The following is a 13,916-nucleotide window of genomic DNA, read 5'->3' as shown; positions in this document are numbered from 1 at the left end:
CCGCCCAGCGCCATCTTCCGCCCAATCACAGCGCCGAGCCGAGCGGAGCCGGGCTGGGCCAGGCGGGAGTAGGAGGGGAAGGGAAGGGAAAGGACGGCAGGAGACGGGGGCAGCCCTCAGCGCCCCCGCCAGCGCCCGCCGCGGCGCGCGCGCTGCCCCAAACGGCTCCAACCGCCCCAACGGCCGGGCGCGCGGCTCTCCACCGACACCACAGAGCCTGGCTCCCCTTCGCCCCGCGCGCGACCAGCACCGCGCCGGCCCGGCCCCGCCTCCCGCCGGGCCCTAGCGCCGCCGGGTCACCGGCCGGCTCCCCACCCCGCCCCTCGGCCTCGGCACCGCCTCGCGCCCCGCTCCCGCGCCCCGCCTCTCCTGGCCTGTCTCCGCCTCCCCGCTGCCTCCCCGGGCGCTGGGCGCGCCAAACGCGCATGCGCGGGGCTGAGGGGGCGGGGCCCTCCCTCAGCCGCGCCGTCGCGCCCCAGCATGGCGGTGGATGTGGGGTGTCTCTCTGGTTCCTCTCAGCGCTCCGGCTTTAGTTTTCTTTTTGTCTTCCTTCTGCGGTCCCAGAGTTGAAATCTAACGGGTGAGCGCTGGCAGTGGAAGTGTTTGGGGGTGAAGAGGGAAGTTGGTGGGTGTTTCCTTAATGTAAATGCTGAGTCGCTTCCAGGGAAAGAGTTCCCTTGAGGCCTGGAGAGGTGAGGAGAGGGAAGACATAACCCATAGGCAAACGATAAAAGCAAATTAAAAAATAGAACTGAGGAGACTTTTTCCTCCTGTCAACTTAATCACTCTAATGCCAAACTAACTTCAAAGTGACTTCTCACGTCTGAACAGCAGTTGTCTTCTCAAAGCTGTTCTTCAAGGTCCCTCCCAGGAGAGGGGGGCGTGGGGACACACACACATGAATTCTTCTCTTTTCTTGCTTTGTCTCTAGATTACCAGCTCTTTGGTTTCTGCGAGTCTGGGATTTGCATGCCCCAGCCTCAGACATGTTGGTAAATAGAGCTGATCTGTACTGTAGTCATTTATACAACTACTTGAGGTGTTTACTTGGGAATGACATGAATCATCTAGACGTGCCAGTTCATCTGCAGACTACAGCGAAAATCTGGACTTGTTCAAGATGTTGATATCTGCATTAAAGAAGCATAAAGCTAGCTAAGATACAGAATCATAGAGTCATTTAGGTTGGAAAAGACCTTTAAGGTCATCGAGTCCAACTGCTAACCTAACAATGCCAAGCCCACCACTAAACCATGTCCCTAAGCACCACATCTACACGTCTTTTAAAACGCGTCTAGGGATGGTGACTCCACCACTCGGCTGGGCACCCTGTCCAATGCTTGACATGGAATGTTCCCTCCTGTCTTTTTTTAATATATGGGAAACATCTAGCAGACCAAGATGCATTATTATTAAGAATAATGTCTATGTACTTAAGGCCTAGATCATAAATGCATCTGTAAATAAGATGAATGCACTGATGAAGATGAAATGCACTGTAAATAAGATAATATCTATCACATTAAATCATGATACTTTCTATGATCTTCAGAAGTAAATATTCTTTAGCAACTAAATTAATGGAAATAGTAAATTTTGCTTCAGCTGAAATATAAAGAATATGACTTTAGAAAGTCTTATAACTGAACTCTATTGCGACCTGAAATATCCTCAAGTAATTATTTTATATAATACCTGTGGTCTAGAAGTGTATATTTCAAAAGTGTAGTATCTGAGAAAACGAATGCCTCTTGGATGACTACATTCAGAAACTGTTGCCACAGAAACCATGGGGGAGGACAGCATCAGGAGAATGAGAAAGAATAGAAACAAAAGAAGTGGCTTGGCCATTTATGCGCAAAAAAGCAAGAATGGATATTTGGCCAGCTAGAAGTGTCAAACCTTCAGATATCCAACAGTTCGGCTACTGAAATACAACGCTGCAAGGTACATCTGTAATATGATTCCTTACAGTATTAATCAGATGTGTGACAAGAGATACCCCTGTACGATCCAGAGTGGACGGAGTCTTCAAAAAATGACACAAGGAAAATATGACAGCATACTGTCTTCCTGAAGCAAAACCACAAAAAGCAATTGCACTGTCACAGAAGCCTGTAAGATTTTCTGGGAGATAATTCTGTTTGGAACCAATAAAGTGGCATCAAGTGGAACCATACAGGCCATAGAAAGCTGCAGGAATCTTAAAAGGCATTCAAACGGAAAGTCAGAGATTGCCTTGAAGTTTCTTCATGTCCACAAATTAGAGAAAGAAGACAAAATATATTTAGTTTGAAGTGCCCTTTCTGTCCATAGTTCCAAGGGAAAATTTAGATATTGTGGAGTATTGGGCCACATTTGAAAAAGAATGGGGGATGTATGGCTATGCTGGCCTGCATCTAACAGGTGTGGGCTAATCGTGGCTGGAGACTAAGCAGAGCAGCTGGGAAGATGCTAAACTAGTAACATTCAGAGAGACTGTGGGTTTTTTTTAAATGCAATGTAAAATGAGGTGTGTTATGAGCAAACTGAACTCGTGCTGCATAGAATGAGGGGAAATACAGAAACACTTTCTATACCATTGACCATTAAAATGAGGTAAAATATAAGGAAACAAGTGAGAGAATTGGAAATTTTCACTTAATTGTCATCATTAAGCCCCTTGGGGTGATTGGAATTATCCACAAATTAAGTATTCCAGGTATTTGACCAGCTAAGGAAAAAGGGTGAGTAGATCAGGATTGCATGTGTGTTTCTGTACACTTGAGGAGACAGAGCTTTGAAAGCAGTTAGAGTCACTGTAATGCATATACATCAGTATGATAACTAACCCTGTCCGAAAAAAGATATCGGTCATATCTTGTATCGCTGGGGAGAGACAAGATCCACCTGACAAAATGAGACAAGAGCATCTTTACCAACTGGCCAGCCAACCTGCTGAGGAGAACTTTAACTAGGAACAAGGAAGTCTCTTGATCACAGGCCCTGGGTTTTGGGGGAATTTCAGCCTGCCTTACATCTGCTACAAGCACCACACATCACAATGCAAGCAATCGAGGAGATTTCTGAAAGGCATTAAGGATAACTTCTTGATACTGGCTGGGCCAATCAGGGATGATTCACAGCTGGATCTGCTCTTCACTAACAAGGTAGAACCGGGGGATGCATTAATCAATGCCTTGGTTATCAAAGCCTGGGCTGTAGCGACTGAGGAGTGGAGTTCATGATCCTGTGGGGGTTGAGGAAGGAGAGCAGTAGACTACAGACCCTGGCTTGAGGGGAACAGACTAGTTTCTTCAGGAAACTGGTAGGTGGGATCCACTGAACAGCATCTCTAAAGGGTAAAGTTGCTCAGGACAGATGGTAGGAGACCACAAAGATCCTAATACTGACAAAAACAAATAAATAAACATATTAGCATTTTCAGCAATGAGAAAGCAAAACTGATGTGCTGTGAAGAGAAAGAGAGTGGCTAAATGGGAAATTAAATTCAGGCTGGGGTTATTACAAGATCTGTATTGTTTGGTAAATTTGTCCCATTCAGACACAATGTGTTTTAATATAGGCGTAAGTAGAGTTACTTAAAAACATAGTGAGCAGGTCACATCTGCAGAGACGAGGGGCTGTGTTGTTGAGAACAGTGACTGAAAAAAAATAAGACTTGACAGTGGCCAGGACAGCAAAAATTAATTTCCATTCTAATGTTATGGTATAAGCAAATAATGGAATCCTTGACTATATAACCAGGGATGTGTCAAGTAGGAAGAGTTATTTTCCTTCTACATATGGCATTGGGGAGATTTTTGTGGTAATACTGTGCTAGCCTCTGGTGTCCTTGGTGCCAAAAGAATGCTGAGAAATTATTTGAGGCTGGAGAAGATTCTTTGCATGGAGAGACTTAAAGAGCACAATCTGTTTGGCTTATTATAAAGAAGACTGGATGGTGGCTACAGTGATCTTTAATCTTGCACAGTGAGAGGTGTAACAAGAAAAATACCTATAAACTGAAATCAAACAAATTCGAATTAGAAATTACGCCCATTTTTTAACAGTGGAAGACATTAATGGAATATGCTGCCAAGAGAAATGGCACATCCCGTATCTCCTAAAGGCTTCAGTTAATAGATGCTTTTCTCACAGAAGTACATTAGTAGAACAGATAGAATTAATTCCCTGCCCTGAAAGTCTCTCAGAGTGTGTAGTTGTTATTACATAGTATTTGAATTACCATAACACCTTGAAACACAAGTCAGAGGCCAGAGCCCTTCGCCTCCTTAGTCACTATGTAAGACGCTAAGAGAAAACCCCATTCTGTCTTCTGAAGAATTTATACTCCGAATGTACAGAGGCACCAACAGACACAGAGGAGCAAAGAGAAAATGTAACAAGTGTAAACTGCTGCTGCTCATCCTGTACTTCTCCTTGTTTCATAATCTTGTGGTTTGGCAGTAACCGAGCTTACTCTGGGGTGTGTGGGTAGGTTGGTTTTAGAAGTTGAAAAGTAGGCATGGTACAGGTATGTCTGTGCCTGTGTCATCTATCTGTGACTACACATGGTTTTGCTGAGTCTGGGGCATGTCAGGTTTTTGTTAATGTTGCTTGACAACAGAATTGGTCCCATGAATTCACTTACCCCTCCGCTAACCAGCCAGACCACCAACTGGTTGCACTGTTGCTGCGGTATCTGAATGGAGACATACTACATCTATTGTTGGACTAGTATGCAGTAGGACTGCAAGATCATAGCATAATAGGACCTTAGGATAATTCTGCTCATAGCAGAGTCAGATCTGAGGTCAGGCCGGGTTGCTTTGTATATATATACCTCTTTATTGTTCTGGAAACTCTTAAGTTTGTATCCAGACATAATAGCAGGGGGGTTTTGGTCCTTGCAAGAAAACCATCTGAATTCACCACCTGTATTTTTATTGACTCATAGCCCAGTGAAGGTCATCCACCATTCTCATGGTATATTAACCAGCCTTGCTACATAAATGCACCTTTCTTTGTGAGCCACGGGTGTCTCAGGATTTGTGCTATGAGGTAATAAAGAATAAGACACAAAAGAAATTTTCCCCAACTTGTATTTCATAATTCCAAGAAAGCCTGAAGCTGCATCAAATTATACAGAGCTGGCATTTTAATACATTATGTGAGTGAAATCGGATCCTTCTGGGGAACAGAAGAGACAAACAGGAAATATATTTGGAAAGTCATGTTATATCAAACCATCTTGTACTGACTGACAGGTAGTTAAACATCTATATTAGTAGATTAATCTTTGTAAATTATGTTGATAGTACATTTTCAGAAAATACAACTATTTTAATAACACTTGTACATGCTCTCTGGGAGCCATGACAGGGGGGTGATGGTAGACTAACTGGAAATGGGAGGATCTGAGTAAGTAGTTAAACAAGTGATACATTTTATTCATGGCTTCAAAAGAATAAATTCAGTCTTAGTTGTAATCATAAGCAAGACATTAATAAATTATTATCACATAAAACTATACAAACTGTAAAAATTATGATACTGTAATTGTACAATAGATAAATATTGGTTTATTCCTTAGCACTTTTCATCAGTAAATCTCAGCATATTTTAGAGAGAGATGTGAGAAATAATCATTATTAGACCAAATCTGTAAACAAAATAAATTAGGTGAGATTTCCCTGACAGGGTAAAATTCGCTCATGATGATTTTTCCCTTACACTCATTTCAGAAGAGCAAAGCTTTCCTCATTTAAGAGTGTTGGGTTCTGTTTGGTTTGTGTGTTGTTTTTTTTAAGTAGAGGGTAATATTTGTTTCTTGCAGAGTTCACACATGGGGATATTTCGATACTTTAATTTTCACAGCTCAGCTGATACTGGGCGTCTTGCCATATATATATAGCTGGCAAACAATTAACCTGTTATTACACCAAGGATTAACAGCATCTGAAAAGTTGAGAGATGTCCGATAAGACTGTAAAATATACAAATTTAGAAACCTACTGTTATTTTCAACACAAACTGTTACCGCCATTTGAGTCTTTAGACTCCTAAAGGCAGGTGGAATTCTAACTGAAAATAAATTACAGTTTTTAAAAAGAGTCCATTTATAAAACGGTAACTCTTTTGAAAGATGTCATTGTATTCTGCAAGAGAAATGTGTATAGTTTGGGTCTCAATGATCTCAATATGAAAGGATGTGAGCTAGGCACGAAAACAATAACTGTGCTTTTTGACATTGCTCTGAACAGAATCTTTTGGAGAAATAGGGCCACAAGTATATTTAGAACTAAGGGTTTTTTTTTAATATTGTAATTAAATACTTTCAATAATAGAAACTTTTCTTAAAAAATTAATGTCTTTGATCTTTAACACGGGCACTAGGGAAACCAGTGTCTCAGTAATTCCAGTTTTTCCTTAGTATGAAAACTCAGGAGTCAGTGACAGTGCTCTAACATTAACTTGGAAAATCCATTACTAGAGGTGAGAAGTACAAGATGCTTCTTCAGTCTCTGTGTTCCCTACCAGAACACCAAGCAAAGCTTCCCGCGGCACTCAGCGAGATGGTATTTTTGTGATCTTCACAGCAGTTCTCCAAAAGCAAGATTAGCTGTCACGTAATAACAACAGTGACGCACAATGTGACAACAGGCAGCCTCCAGGTGAAGAGTCTTTGTATCATTACAGTCTCCCTCACTAATCAGATCTCTACAGTACCAAGATATAAAGGAAGCTGAGGAGGAATATATAAAACAGCATGCAGATAGCTACGCAGTGGAAAAAAATATCAGTAAGAGGTAGAAAAAATAGTGGAAACAGCTTTGTGGAGATAATAAAATTGCTAAAGAGCATTTACTGTTAATAGCCTGTGTTTTTCATGACGCTAATGGGTAGTTAATTATTTTTAATTGAAACATATGTCACAGCAATATTTTGTGCTTCCGCTGATCTAAAGCTATTGTTCAAGTACATGCTGCAATCAGTTCTCAAACAATGCTGTCTTTGTTAGCAATACAGAAGTAGAATGATTTTGATTTCTTCTCTTGGAAGATTTATACCCTAGAAAACCCACAGTTCCCCTCTGTACTTGCAGATGGTCAGTTAAATACTCCCATCTGGTTATACTTGTTTTTTGCTGGTTATACTTAGTTTCTTCTAAAAAAAACCCCACACCCAAAACAAACAACAAACCACAGGTTATTGCATGAGCAGCAGAACTAATAAAGCTCAATTTCATATGGATTTGTGCCCTGTGTCTTTATACTGCAGTAACCCAGGCATCACCTCTTCATCCCGGATGGCTTCATTTCCTCCTTCCATTTCCCCTGCGATTTCATTTCCTCTTCTACCCCTGCAGCACTTCTTGCTATTTGCCCTCTATTCGTTTTTCCCTGTTTTGCCCCTTCACCTACACTGCCTCTATCCCTTGGATAAGCTGTGGCTGCCTTGGAGCAGCATGTATGCTAATTAGCTCATGTTACTATTTTGCATATTCCATTAAGGATTGCACAGCATTTCACAAATATTAATGAATCTATCCTTGACAATAACCCTGCTCCATAAATATGCACTATTATTCCTACTATATATATAGGAAAGTTGGTTTAGTTTATCCTTGGTTGGTCGTAGCTTGGTGAAATTTATCCTTTGTTAATTCTCCATTTCACTGCTCCTTGACTGACCATTAATTTGTTCTTTTCTGGCTTTAGTATTTGTTCAGAGCAGCTGTTGTTGTCTCATTGACAGGGGTTGTCAGAGCGTAGCCAACTCTCATTATTTTATCGCAAGCCTTGTGATATTTGATAGTTCCCTTGCAACCACATTTCCTGGGTTCAGGTGATGAAGATTACTTGAGAAATTCACCTTTTGCTTATTGTAGGAAGTTTCTGGCTCAATAAGCTAGAAAACTGAAAAATGTGATGGCAGGACTGACAATGTTCAAAACAGGGTGAAAATAAAAACACATGTATTTTTAAGAAATACAACTATTTTAAAGCACCTGTACCTTGTGATGTCATGGGGTCTGTCTCAGGTTCATCATTTAAGATACCGGTATGCGTAAGACTGCAGAAGCTACAGACCATTTCCCATTTTGGAAGGGAGGCTAGCCTGCAAAAAACAAATCACTCAGTGAAGGCTGACATTTTCTGACCACAAATTCAAACTCTGCTAAAGCACCTAAGAAAGGATATATAATTGGAATTATAATCACATGTGAAGCACTTCAATGAAGAGAACAGTGTGCTTTTTATTCCTGTAGTTTCTGTATTTGATTCTTCCTTTTCTTTCCAGAAGAGGCATGAAGGCAGGATAGGATTTTCTTTCAGCATCCACAAGATATGTAGAATTAGAGTAAGACAATAATGTTTACTGAAAGACTGTTACAATCTGCTCAGTACTTGAATTTGCAATAACTTTGGTTACTTCATGCATTATTAAAACCAGCTTTTTGTAGTGCTATTAAAATCATAAACATTCTACTTTATGTATTAATACGGAAAAACATTCAATTTGGCATAGTTTGAAGACAAATTTGAATTTGCGCTTACTGGAATTCAGCTAACACTAAGTAGAAAAAATTCCTTTACTTGAAATAAAACTAGCAGTATTTTATATAGCCCTTTCCTTCCAGCATGGTTCTTTGCCATTTCACAAGCAATTAAAAACAATGATGCTAATGGCTCTGATTAGAACAGAGAAATACAAATGGCTACCTTAGACACCAATATGCTAGTACAATGCCATAGGGTATTTATAGTATAGAGAATTATTACACCCACAGTTTTACTTTATGCTGTTGCATCCATCAGGCACGTTGCCTTTTTAAAGTATAGCACCTCGTGTTGAGAAGTTGGAATCATAGACTCAACACAACCTCTGGCAGCTATGGAGGTCTTTAGTCCAATCCCCTGATCAAAGCAGGTCCAGCTAGATCAGGTTGCTCAGGGCTGTGTTGAGTTTTAAATAGCTCCAAGGATGTAAATTCCACCATCTCTCTGAGCAACCTGGTTGACTGTTTGACCACCTTTACATTAAAAACATTTTCATTGTCTCGAGTCAGAAATTTCCCATGTTCTAACTTCTGTTGATTGCCTCTTGTCCTTCTACTATGCACCCAAGAGGTGGTCCTCATCTGCTCTGCACCCTCCCATGAGGGAGTGGAAGAGAGAGATAAGATTTCCTTCTGCTCTGCCAGTTCAGCAAACCCATCTCTTTCATTTTTTCTCATACATCCCTGTGCTTCAGCCCCATGACCATCTTGGTGGCCCTCCACTGGGCTTGCTTCAATTACGTCCATGTCTTTTGTATCCTGGGGAGGCCAGAACAGGATACATACTCCCAGTGTGGTCTCACAAATGGCAAATGGAGAGGCAGAATCCCTTGCCCTGCTAGCTAACCTCTTGCTCATACAGTCCTGGATGTAGCTGACTTTGCATATTGCTGTAGTCCACCAGGAGTCTCAGGTCCTTTTCAGCAAAGCCTCTTTCCATACAGCCAGCCCTCAGCCTGTCCTGTTGCATGGGGCTATTCCAACCCAAGTGCAGGACTTTGTATTTGCCTGTTCTGAAATTCAAGGCTCCCATCAGCCCATTTCTCCAGCCTGTCTCAGTCCCCCTCAATAGCAACCCTGCCCTCCAGTGATTTGACCGCTCCAAACAATTAGGTATCAGCTGCAAACTCACCTGAGAATTAGCACCAAAAAAATAGTTTTGTAATATCATTTCAGTGAGATTTCATCAGTTCAAACTTGTTCTTATATATGATACTTTACATTGGGTATTATATTTCAGCAGCAAAGCTCATATTCAGATCTACTTTAAAGCTAAATCTCTTTGCCCTCCAAAGTTAAGCCTGCCTTGAATAACCAATTGGCATATGTTGGGCTTCTGTTAAAATTACATTTTATAGTGAATAAAATAGTCACATGCTAGAAATCAGATAAGGAAAAGGTCAATTAAGCCTGGCCCTCACCAGTCTGCACCTTTTCCTAGAGTGTATTTGTTTTGTTTTGGCCAGTCTATTTTAAAGTGATTAAAGGCCAATTCTGTCCTGTATATTCCTTATAGACAAAAATTCTTTGAAGCCACTGAAAGTTTTGTCAGAGCAAAATCATCAGTATATAAGAACTGACTTGGTGCCACTGAAACCACTGACAGGCCTGTTGTTGCATACATGTTAGATCAAAAAAATTGTCTCCCAGTTCCCAGATAGCAGGTTAAGGACAAGCACTGAAACATTTACAGCCAGAAAAAAAAAAAAAAAAATCAGCCCCAGGAGCTTCATGTTCCATGGATTTTGATCATCTTCAGTTATAACAGGAAGTATCTCAGAAATAACCAGTGCACAGTAAGTAAGCTAACTGGGAGTGTGGTATACAAATCTCATCACTGATACTCGGGAGAGATGTGTGGGAATGGGAGCAAAAGCGCAGAGCCTGCTACATGTCTGGTTTATTTAGCTTAGTAAAATGAAGGTGTAAAGGGGATATTCTTCTGTGTAAATAATTACAGAAAAAGAACAAGGGCAAGCGTTGTTCTTTCAGCTAGAAGTACGCATAAGATCAGACATAAACAAATGAAGATAAAATAGCAGTATGTTCCTAATCATTAAGCCAGTTATTTCTTAAACTGTACCTAATAGCTCCCAAGAGGGCGAGCAAAGGGCTTAAGGGGGATTGTGAAAGATCAGATTTTTAAAATATGTTTTAATATTAATTCTATACTTATATGCAATACATTACCAAAAGAAAATCCCCACAAAAATCCCCACATTATGCAGATTTACTGCGGGCAGCAGCTCAGTTCCTTCATGACAGAGGAGCAAAAAGTATTTGTAATTACCAGCTATGCCAGCACATGAGTGGCTAATCACCTTTAGCCAAAACAACTAAATATACAGCAAAGCTGATGCTCACAACATGAGGAGTTGCTTGTTCCTGGCTAGATGGGCTGGACTCAGGGGAGGTTACACAGAGACAGATGACCTCAAAAAAACAGTAATGCAAGAAGTTTGAGAAAACACTGCATTAATGAAATCCATTTCCTGAGAAGCCACTCTGTTAGTCAGGGAGGAAGGGGACGTTAATTGCTTTTGAAATGAAGTCTGATAAATGGATTATATTATTTGGTACCCATGAGAACCTGATCACTGTCACACAAGAGCTTCCTTGGAAGTTCCTGATGATTTCTGTATGGACTGTAATGGAGTATTCACTGATGTACATATACAAGTAGAATGACATGTTATTCAATAATTCAAATTCTGTTGAATGACAGAACTTGTTCAGTATTTCAGATTTTATGTGCCAGTCGAGATAATGATGGAAAAAAGGCCATTTGTTTGGCTTCACTATCAATCTACCTGCATCTAGTAACATTTTGAATTGGCGATTAATGTATAAGTAACATTAGTGTAACGAAAACTTTCACCCATGTGTGATGTGCTGGGCCCCATCACAGTTGTTGGTCTATGCAGTTTTTTGCCTTGTCATTTCTCTCATAGGCACACTGTCATTATTTCCCACCCTCTCCATGGAATGCCTCGCTGGCATTGCAGCTCAGTACAGCCACCTGTAGTGGCACTTCTGTGAGTCCACAGTGAGCCCATTTTTCAAAGGTGATCGGTTGCTTACACACAAATTTTATTGATTTTAATTCCTATGAAACTAGGTTCAGGTTTGTATTTACAGAATGAGTTTTGTGGATGAGGAGTTGAACTGACTACCTGAAATATAAAGGTTGTTTGAGCTACAATCATTGGGGAGCTATGGGAGACCATGAAAGGGGACAGAAACACGACTCTGAGGTGGCACGTAACAAGACCCTTTTGGAAAGAGCGAACAATGGAACAACAGGGTCAACTTAAAGAGTTGACACAGACAACTTTGGTCAGTACCTTTTGATCAAAAGCGCAGGGTAGATGCTGCACTTCTATGGATGGGAGCCTGCCATGGGGTAACCAATTAACTTCACAATCCTGATTTTCAATTTAGACTCTTGCTTTTGCAGCGTTTTCACAAGAGGAACTGCAGATTTCAGTCCTCTTTATTTAACACCTATTCTCAGTTATTTCTGTTAAAATTTTGTTCCAGTCATAATCAGCTATCTTTTTTTTTTTCATGTAATGAATGCATTATGTGAGACACAGGAGACCTACACCCTACTGAAGAGGAATATTTTTCATTTTTCACCTCAAAGCCCTTTACAAACTCTCATTAATCTAAATTCCTTCCACACCCCTGCTGAATAACCTAACACAAATGGAATGTCACAGTTGAGATCTCTGTGTGTATCACTTGGTCCTCTGAGTGTAGGAGCAGGCCAGATCCCACTGTGCATTAAAATTTCAGAGAAGGATTCCTGACAACCCCATATGCAGAATCGTCATAGTGCATTTGTTCTTTAGAGAGAGCTGTTGTCCTGACAGATGCTGCAGAGAAGTGTCAGAAACAAAATGGGGCTCTCCCAGAGAAGATACCAGAATCCTGAATATGGGAGCTTGGGGACTGGAAATGGGTGGGTTTTTTTGGCATGGTACTTTCCACTCTGAAAAACAAAGTGATATTTATCTAGTCCCCACTCCTCTGACTTCTAATGAGCCCTCCCTTTCTGCTTTCCCTGCCTTGCTCTAGCTCCAAGCTAGAGAGAGTAGGAAGGAAACTCACCTTGACATGGTGTAGTAAGATTTCCAGAGTACATTAATGGGTGGAGCACCAGCCTGGGACCTTCATGGGGGTTTTAGATCTTCACTTTAAGCCGGGCGTTGCCACTCACATTCACCCCCTGTCTTCAAGATGTGGTGCTTCTGAAGCAGAACCAGACATGGTGTTTGCTCTACAGCCGAGGAGATATTGAAATCTGGATCCTACAACTGCAGTTTGATCAAGCAAGAGCGGTTTAGGCTGGGTTTCTGAGGGGATGAGGCAGGGCAGTAAGGGAAGCACCTGTAGTCTGGAATGTAGCGCTGCAGGTCTCCCCCACATCTGCTTGGCTGCTAGCTCCAGTTTCCAGACCAGAACTCACCCCACAACTTGCGCACCTTTATCTGCTGGAGACAGCCATTATTAAGAAATCCTTTTGTGAGCAACATACAAAGGCTCTGCAGTCTTCAGGTGCTCAGTAGGACACAGTTTTGGGAAACCACGTATCAAATATTGGTAGATAGGATGGACTTCTGGACGAGACCCAGACAGCATGCCCAGTCAATGATTCAATGGAGACAAACTGTGAAACATGATTGTTTCTTTGAAATGTGGAGCTAAAGAAGGATCCTGGGAATGTGCTAATGAAGGTAAATTTTATAAACACATTATTGAAATTTCAAATAATCCTGTCATGCAATTTATTCAGGAAAAAAATGTAGCAAATCCTGAATGTCTGTCTTGGCTCCAAACAAAGCAGAGTTCAATTAAGTTCACAGTTACTGCTCCCTATGAATTACACGTACATGATCTATGTGTGGACATGAGTTTCAACATGTGGAGTTTCTTCCCCATTCCCTCCTGCTTGATGTGGAGAAGATTTGCCCTCTATGTAAATCACTGGCAAGAGTAAGGTGTTCAGCTCACTGCAAATGCCTATCTTCCTTTATTCAATAATGCCTTTTAGGATTTGGCTTCCTGCCTTTACTTTGCTCAATATCCTCCCTGAAATGTCTCTCTCTGTTGCCAATGCGCTTCTCCACCTAAGAGCTGTTCAGCCGTATAACTATCTTCACACTTGGAAAAGTTTCATGGAACTTAGGCTGAATGTGCATTAAGTGATACAGATTTTCTCTGCATAGCTATCAGGTGCTGTAGATTCTAAATTTTTCATGGTGCAGAGCTGGAATAGTGACACTTTTTCTAAATGTAACACTGTACTCCAAGAGATTTTGCATGGGGACAGGGCCATTGTCTGCCATAACACGCCCTGCCAGCTAGC

The sequence above is a fragment of the Vanellus vanellus genome (genome assembly GCF_965231255.1).
Source record: "Vanellus vanellus genome assembly, chromosome: 1".
In the NCBI taxonomy this organism is placed as follows: domain Eukaryota; kingdom Metazoa; phylum Chordata; class Aves; order Charadriiformes; family Charadriidae; genus Vanellus; species Vanellus vanellus.
The sequence above is the reverse complement of the archived record's forward strand: the minus strand, read 5'-3'. Positions refer to the sequence as shown.